The following is a 9,730-nucleotide window of genomic DNA, read 5'->3' on the forward strand; positions in this document are numbered from 1 at the left end:
AACAGAATACTTGCGTATTTTAAGTATGCATTTATTTCATACACACAATTATGTGTTTGGTAGCAAAAGAACGCCATCATATTAGTGGCACAAATTAAGACATGAGATATGAGTTCAAAATACTTTGACAAAAAATTTCAACATATGAAAATTGAAGAAAAAAACTTTTTAAAATAGCATTTTATACAGTTTATTAATATAATGAGATAAGATTTTTGAATTTAACTTGAGAAAAGATTTTTTGGACTTGGTGAATTTTTTATTTTGAACTGCAGCCATATGATATGAGGTTCTACCGAGAGATGAGTTCAACTTTGACAAAAAATTTCAACATATGAAAATTGAAGAAAAAACTTTTTTAAATATCATTTTATACAGTTTATTAATATAATGAGATACAATTTTGAATTTAACTTGAGAAAAAAATTTTTTTTGGACTTGGTGAATTTTTTATTGAACTGCAGCCATATGATATGAGGTTCTACGAGAGATGAGTTCAACTATGACAAAAAATTTCAACATATGAAAATTGAAGAAAAAAACTTTTAAAATATCATTTTATACAGTTTATTAATATAATGAGATACAATTTTCTGAATTTAACTTGAGAAAAAACTTTTTTTGACTTGGTGAATTTTTGAGAAAAAAATTTTTTTTTGACTTGGTGAACTGCAGCCATATGATATGAGGTTCTACCGAGATGAGTTCAACATATGACAAAAAATTTCAACATATGAAAATTGAAGAAAAAACTTTTTATAATATCATTTTTACAGTTTATTAATATAATGAGATAAGATTTTGAATTTAACTTGAGAAAAAATTTTTTTTGACTTGGTGAACTTTTTTTTTTTTTTTGGACTGCAGCCATATGATATGAGGTTCTACCGAGATATGAGTTCACTATTGACAAAAAATTTCAACATATGAAAATTGAAGAAAAAACTTTTATAATATCATTTTATACAGTTTATTAATATAATGAGATAAGATTTTTGAATTTAACTTGAGAAAAAAATTTTTTTGACTTGGTGAATTTTTTATTGAACTGCAGCCATATGATATGAGGTTCTACCGAGTATGAGTTCACTATGACAAAAATTTCAACATATGAAAATTGAAGAAAAAACTTTTATAATATCATTTTATATAGTTTATTAATATAAAATGAGATAAGATTTTTGAATTTAACTTGAAAAAAAAATTTTTTTTGGTACTTGGTGGACTTTTGGCCCTTTGGAACTGCAGCCATATGATATGAGGTTCGTGAATATGAGTTCACTATGACAAAAAATTTCAACATATGAAAATTGAAGAAAAAAACTTTTATAATATCATTTTATACTGTTTATTAATATAATGAGATAAATTTTTAAATTTAGCTTGAGAAAAAAATTTTTTGGACTTAAAGATACTGGTGTGCGTAATTTTTTATTGAACTGCAGCCATATGATATGAGGTTCTACCGAGATATGAGTTCAACTTTGACTATGTAAAAATTTCAACATATGAATATTGAAAGAAAAAACTTTTTATAATATCATTTTATATACAGTTTATTAATATAATGAGATAAGATTTTTTAGAATTTAACTTGAGAAAAAAATTTTTTGACTTGGTGAATTTTTAACCTTGGGGTGGTGCAGCCATATGATATGAGGTTCTACCGATGATATGAGTTCAACTTAGTAAAATTCAGCTTGTTGTAGAAAAATGAAGTTTTACTGTTGTATTATTAAATTCAACATAAAGATACCTATATAGTAAAATGAGCTGGTGTTTAGAAAACGTGACAAAACCTATATATGAGTCGAGCAGGCATGTCATATGAGAAAAAATTTTCACAAGTGAAATATATATGACTATGTATATGGAGTGAGTCTTGCCGGCATAAGTCATATATAAATAATATATGAAAATAATCATATAGAAGGCAATATGATTAAAAAAGTTAAAAATAATGAAGTTTACTGTTGTATTATTAAATTAGTGCAACAAAAAAGATACGTTAGATGGTAATACTTTATAAAATAAGAGCATTGTAGAAAACGTGTCACAAAACCTATATAGGGGTGGTGAGGTCGGGCAGGCATGTCATATGAGAAAAATTTCACAAGTGAAATATATATGACTATGTATATGGAGTGTAATGCCGGCATAAGTCATATATAAATAATATATGAAAATAATCATATAGAAGGCAATATGATTAAAAAAAGTTAAAAATAATGAAGTTTTACTGTTGCATTATTAAATTAGTGCAACATAAAGATACATTAGGTGGTATACCTTAGTAAAATGAGCTGGTTGTAGAAAACGTGTCACAAAACCTATATAGGGGTGGTGATGTCGAGCAGGCATGTCATATGAGAAAAATTTCACAAGTGAAATATATATGACTATGTATATATGGAGTGAGTCTTGCCGGCATAAGTCATATATAAATATAATATATGAAAATAATCATATAGAAGGCAATATGATTAAAAAAGTTAAAAATAATGAAGTTTTACTGTTGTATTATTAAATTAGTGCAACAAAAAAGATACGTTAGATGGTAATACTAAATAAAATAAGAGCATTGTAGAAAAACGTGTCACAAAAACCTATATAGGGGTGGTGAGGTCGGGCAGGCATGTCATATGAGAAAAATTTCACAAGTGAAATATATATGACTATTTATATGGAGTGTCATGCCGGCATAAGTCATATATAAATAATATATGAAAATAATCATATAGAAGGCAATATGATTAAAAAAGTAAAAATAATGAAGTTTTACTGTTGCATTATTAAATTAGTGCAACATAAAGATACATTAGGTGGTATACCTTAGTAAAATGAGCTGGTTGTAGAAAACGTGTCACAAAACCTATATAGGGGTGGTGATGTCGAGCAGGCATGTCATATGAGAAAAATTTCACAAGTGAAATATATATGACTATGTATATGGAGTGAGTCTTGCCGGCATAAGTCATATATAAATAATATATGAAAATAATCATATAGAAGGCAATATGATTAAAAAAGTTAAAAAAATAATGAAGTTTTTACTGTTGTATTATTAAATTAGTGCAACAAAAAGATACGTTAGATGGTAATACTAAATAAAATAAGAGCATTGTAGAAAACGTGTCACAAAAACCTATATAGGGGTGGTGAGGTCGGGCAGGCATTCATATATTTAAAATCTGTCACAAGTGAAATATATATGACTATTTATATGGCAGTGTCTGCCGGCATAAGTCATATATAAATAATATATGGAGGGCTAATCATATCCTCCAGGCAATATGATTAAAAAAAGTTAAGTCTTCTGAAGTTTTGGCTGTTGTCCAATTATGTTGATGGCATAATGTGTTTGGTGGTTATTAGCCTGTTGATGTAATTCGTGCTCACTTTTCGAATTTCATCTTCTACCCAGGGAACCCTGAGTACCTCGTGGATGGTGCTGTTGTCATGGTAAGGATGAGCGTTCGAGACCATTCTCAGAGCCTTGTTCTGCAGCCTTTGGATGCTCCTGCAGTTTGATTTGCAGGCAGTGCCCCACAGCTGGATGCCATAAGTCCAGATTGGCTAATGATGGTTTTGTAGACAAGCAGTTTAAGTTTGCTTTTTAAGCTTCGAGCGTCTTCCAATGAGCCATTGGAATTGCTTCAGCCCTCTCTAGCCTGCTTTTCTTCCTTAGGATGTGTATGCGCCATGTTAACCGCTGTCGAGCGTCATGCCCAGGTATTTGGGCGTGGATTTTCGGGAATATATATCCCCATTGAGACTGACAGGCGGGCAATTATGTTGCGGAGTGCAAATGTGGTTTGACGTGGACTTCTCAGGTTTACCGAGATGTTCACCTCCGCAGCCAGGGCTCGATGGTGTTTAGCTGATTTTGAATAATTTATAGCACGCATCCTGTATAAACTGTGTCGCAAGAAGGCTGTGTCATCGCGTATGTGGCAACCAATAGGTTCTCGTTTGAAAAATGTAGGCATGTCCGCTGTGTAAAACGTGTACAATAAGGGCCTAGGAGCTACCTTATGGTTATTATACCTATTTGTGGTAGATCGCGCATCTCCGCATAAGACATAAAAGCTAATGTTGTCGAGAAAGATTGCAGAAATGCGTAATGGGGAGGCAGGTTTAAAAAGCTTAAGCAGTAGCCTGTTGCAGACTCTGTAAAGCTTGCTTCACGTCAAGCATTACGGCGCAGATACTATTCCTCGAATGCGTATATCACTTAGTAAACTGGTGTAGAATTGTTCACAAAAACCGGGGTGGAGTGTCGAGCACGCCTGAAGCCAAACTAGGTGATCCGGGAATCAACCCAGTGAATATTCCAGCACTGGCAATGAGTCTGCGCAAAAATACTCTTTCGATATATTAATGGAGAGAATCGACAGCAAACTTATCGGCAACGATAAGAAAGTTAGATTGGCTGAAGGTTTGCCAGGTTTGGTATAAATATAAGAATTACCTCTGCTCAAAACCTATATGGGTTGGTGATGTCAAATGTCCTAGCTGAAAAATTTCACAAGCTGTATATGTTGGCGAGAGTTGTAGGCAGGGAGGCCGGGGAAGAAGCATATATACAGCCAATGCTGAAATAATCATCAGAAGCCGGCGATTTAAAAAAGTTAAGTCCCTGAAGTTTCAAGTTGACCTAGTGCCACATAAAGATACCATTAGCTAGCTATACCTTAGTAAAATGAGCTGTTGTAGAAAACGTGTCACAAAACTAATAGTTGATAGTCGCACAGGCATGCGTAGCTGAGATATCCACAAGGTGAATCTTATTATCGCTAAGGCTTGGCTGAGTGCTCCACAAAAGCTTCAGCTCGTTCTTGCTCTGTGCGCACCAGGCGCCACTAGAGCACGCTGGACTGAGCAACTCTCTTAGTAGGTCGTTTTATATGACGAGTGACCTGCCAAAGGTTGTGCTGTGGGTCTCCAGGCTCAACATGGCCAGGAACTCTTCAAACGAGCTTGCCTGAGCTTATAGGAGCTTATCCTTAAGCAGCTTTTGCGGCTCTGTTAAATACCCTTTTGATCTATAGGATTTCTGGATATTAGTCGCGCAACCGTCTCTTAAAGCTACTACGAGGCGATCTCTGAAGTAGGTATAGGACCCTCGTGGTAGTAGAGATTGGGGGTTGCTGGTTGTGCTGCTGAGTTGTGCATGTGTCACGTGAGATCCTATACTGGGTTGACATGTCGAGCAGGCTTGTCATATGATTTGCAGTCACAAGTGAAATATATATGACTCATCTGGGATGTGCAGCTTGCCGGCATCAGTGCATATATAAATAATATATGCAGTTATCATATAGAAGCAATATGATCGGGAAGTTAAAAATAATGAAGTTTTACTGTTGTATTATTAAATTAGTGCAACGAGACGTTGGTAATACTAAATCCTATGGAGAGAGCATTGTAGAAATGTCCAAAACCTATACATGGTGGCAGTGTGTGCTCATCACGTATATATGTATTGGATGCATATATTTCAGTTTGCATATTAAGTAATAATTATGTTATTATTAATTAATTATTAGTCTCATCCGATATAAAAAATTGATACTATTATATGGTTATATAATTATTACTATTATATAAGCATATAATGTATTAAATGTCTTTCAAAAGAAGACGGTGTTTCGTAGCTAAAGAATTAATATTTTGTGAATAATTGAAAAATCCTCTAGGACACTATTGTGGACAGAGGTTTTTACTAATATAATATTGTCTACACGTAAATGCAGAATTAGATAAAATTATCAATTTGTCATCAAAATAAAATAATTTTTTATTCAATTAAATGAATTTAAATTATAAATATGCATGTGTGATATAATATATATTTAGTAAGTTGAAATAAAATGATATTTTTGAACGATTATATGCATATATATTTTATATATAAGTATATATATTTAATATAAAACAATTGTGAATTATAACTAGCGAACGTGAATGCTATCTAATTATGGCCACATTCGTATAGTACATGTCAAGTATAACATATATATATATATACAATTATTGAATATTATCGTTTGTTATTCAAAAATATTTGTGAGTTGTCATGTATTTTACATATTTTGAAGATTTATGTAATTATATTTTAAATATATTTACATAATGAAATGAACATTATTCTGGTTGATCCTGCCAGTAGTTATATGCTTGTCTCAAAGATTAAGCCATGCATGTCTAAGTACACACGAATTAATAGTGAAACCGCAAAAGGCTCATTATATCAGTTATGGTTCCTTAGATCGTTAACAGTTACTTGGATAACTGTGGTAATTCTAGAGCTAATACATGCAATTAAAACACGGACCTTCTGGAACGTGTGCTTTTATTAGGCTAAAAACCAAGCGATCGCAAGATCGTTACACTGGTTGAACTCTAGATAACATGCAGATCGTATGGTCTCGTACCGACGACAGATCTTTCAAATGTCTGCCCTATCAACTTTTGATGGTAGTATCTAGGACTACCATGGTTGCAACGGGTAACGGGGAATCAGGGTTCGATTCCGGAGAGGGAGCCTGAGAACGGCTACCACATCTAAGGAAGGCAGCAGGCGCGTAAATTACCCACTCCCAGCTCGGGGAGGTAGTGACGAAAAATAACAATACAGGACTCATATCCGAGGCCCTGTAATTGGAATGAGTACACTTTTTAAATCCTTTAACAAGGACCTATTGGAGGGCAAGTCTGGTGCCAGCAGCCGCGGTAATTCCAGCTCCAATAGCGTATATTAAAGTTGTTGCGGTTAAAACGTTCGTAGTTGAACTTGTGCTTCATACGGGTAGTGCAACTTACAATTGTAGTTAGTACTATACCTTTATGTATGTAAGCGTATTACGGTTGGAGTTCTTATATATAATTAGGTACTTGTACTTTTTTATATGTTCCTCCTATTTTAAAAACCTGCATTAGTGCTCTTCATCGAGTGTTATTGTGGGCCGGTACAATTACTTTGAACAAATTAGAGTGCTTAAAGCAGGCTTCAAATGCCTGAATATTCTGTGCATGGGATAATGAAATAAGACCTCTGTTCTGCTTTCATTGGTTTCAGATCAAGAGGTAATGATTAATAGAAGCAGTTTGGGGGCATTAGTATTACGACGCGAGAGGTGAAATTCTTGGACCGTCGTAAGACTAACTTAAGCGAAAGCATTTGCCAAAGATGTTTTCATTAATCAAGAACGAAAGTTAGAGGTTCGAAGGCGATCAGATACCGCCCCTAGTTCTAACCATAAACGATGCCAGCTAGCAATTGGGTTGTAGCTACTTTTATGGCTCTCTCAGTCGCTTCCCGGGAAACCAAAGCTTTTGGGCTCCGGGGAAGTATGGTTGCAAAGCTGAAACTTAAAGGAATTGACGGAAGGGCACCACCAGGAGTGGAGCCTGCGGCTTAATTTGACTCAACACGGGAAAACTTACCAGGTCCGAAACATAAGTGTGTAAGACAGATTGATAGCTCTTTCTCGAATCTATGGGTGGTGGTGCATGGCCGTTCTTAGTTCGTGGAGTGATTTGTCTGGTTAATTCCGATAACGAACGAGACTCAAATATATTAAATAGATATCTTCAGGATTATGGTGTTGAAGCTTATATAGCCTTCATTCATGGTGGCAGTAAAATGTTTATTGTGTTTGAATGTGTTTTATATAAGTGGAGCCGTACCTGTTGGTTTGTCCCATTATAAGGACACTAGCTTCTTAAATGGACAAATTGCGTCTAGCAATAATGAGAATTGAGCAATAACAGGTCTGTGATGCCCTTAGATGTCCTGGCTGCACGCGCGCTACAATGAAAGTATCAACGTGTATTTCCTAGACCGAGAGGTCCGGGTAAACCGCTGAACCACTTTCATGCTTGGGATTGTGAACTGAAACTGTTCACATGAACTTGGAATTCCCAGTAAGTGTGAGTCATTAAACTCGCATTGATTACGTCCCTGCCCTTTGTGCACACCGCCCGTCGCTACTACCGATTGAATTATTTAGTGAGGTCTCCGGACGTGATCACTGTGACGCCTTGTGTGTTGCGGGTTGTTTCGCAAAAGTTGACCGAACTTGATTATTTAGAGGAAGTAAAAGTCGTAACAAGGTTTCCGTAGGTGAACCTGCGGAAGGGATCATTATTGTTTTAATGATCTAACCGTTAATAAATTAAATTTGTTTTTCTCTTTTAGGGAATTGCAATATTTAATAAATTATGTAACTAATAAATATAAATATTTTATTCAATCATCATGAGATACAATTATGCAACATATAATAATTTAAATTAGCTAAAAACCGTTTGTCATGTATTATTATTATTATATACTGTATTAAGAGTGTTTTATGTGTTTTGGATAAAATAAAAAACTGCGTGTATATGTACCATAATATACATGCGTTGCAAAATGTATTGTGCATATTCCAGTGCGCATACATTGGTTCGCAACACCTAAAGAAAACAATGTTGTACCTGTTTGCAGGTTAACGCTTTTACATATGTTGATCATAATAAATAAATTTAGCTAAAATATACTTGTCATATATCTTATATTATCGATTATGTAAAACTAAGACATTTCGCAACATTTATTTAGGTATAAAAAAAAAAATTTTATTGAAGAATTGATATATGCCAGTAAAATGGTGTATTTTTAATTTCTTTCAATAAAAATATTATTGACGTAATGAAATAAAAAAAAATTGTATCACTCTAAGCGGTGGATCACTCGGCTCATGGGTCGATGAAGAACGCAGCAAACTGTGCGTCATCGTGTGAACTGCAGGACACATGAACATCGACATTTTTGACGCATATCGCAGTCCATGCTGTTATGTACTTTTAATTAATTTTTTAGTGCTGCTTGGACTACATATGGTTGAGGGTTGTAAAGACTATGCTAAATAAGTTGTTTAAAATTTTTCGGAATTTTAAGCACATTGTATATTATTGGATAATATAAGTGTGAATCTAAAAAGTTCTCGCTTAAGATATTCATAATATGAATTAATAAATGAAAATACTAAAACTCTGTTGCATGAGAAATTTGAAGAATTATATGTTCTTTATTCATTTCAAATAATATTGAGGAATGTCTAGCATAAAATATATTATTTTATAAAACTAGAATTGCCTCTTATTAACGAATATGTATAAAAGAATAATTTTGTGAATATTATGGACCTTCAAGAAAAAATAGTATATTTCCAAAATAGGCAGAGAATTGTCTATAAGTGTAATTAAACAACCTCAACTCATATGGGACTACCCCCTGAATTTAAGCATATAATTAGGGGAGGAAAAGAAACTAACAAGATTTTCTTAGTAGCGGAGAGCGAAAAGAAATCAGTTCAGCACTAAAGTCACTTTGTCTATATGGCAAATGTGAGATGCAGTGTATGGAACGTCAATATTTCTAGTATGAGAAATTAACGATTTAAGTCCTTCTTAATGAGGCCATTTACCCATAGAGGGTGCCAGGCCCGTATAACGTTAATGATTATTAGATGATGTTTCCAAAGAGTCGTGTTGCTTGATAGTGCAGCACTAAGTGGGTGGTAAACTCCATCTAAAACTAAATATAACCATGAGACCGATAGTAAACAAGTACCGTGAGGGAAAGTTGAAAAGAACTCTGAATAGAGAGATAAATAGTACGTGAAACTGCTTAGAGGTTAAGCCCGATGAACCTGAATATCCGTTATGGAAAATTCATCAT

At 33.9% G+C, this 9,730-nt stretch overlaps 1 non-coding gene across 1 annotated transcript; it reads left to right on the top strand.

Moving 5' to 3' along the window:
• Positions 1-6,149: 6,149 nt before the first annotated feature.
• Positions 6,150-8,152, top strand: LOC117577140 (small subunit ribosomal RNA). Its single transcript, XR_004573054.1, has one exon. It is a non-coding gene; the product is annotated as a small subunit ribosomal RNA (ribosomal RNA).
• The last annotated feature ends 1,578 nt before the right edge of the window (positions 8,153-9,730 follow it).

Source organism: Drosophila albomicans, unplaced genomic scaffold, assembly GCF_009650485.2.
Source record: "Drosophila albomicans strain 15112-1751.03 unplaced genomic scaffold, ASM965048v2 utg000367l_pilon, whole genome shotgun sequence".
In the NCBI taxonomy this organism is placed as follows: domain Eukaryota; kingdom Metazoa; phylum Arthropoda; class Insecta; order Diptera; family Drosophilidae; genus Drosophila; species Drosophila albomicans.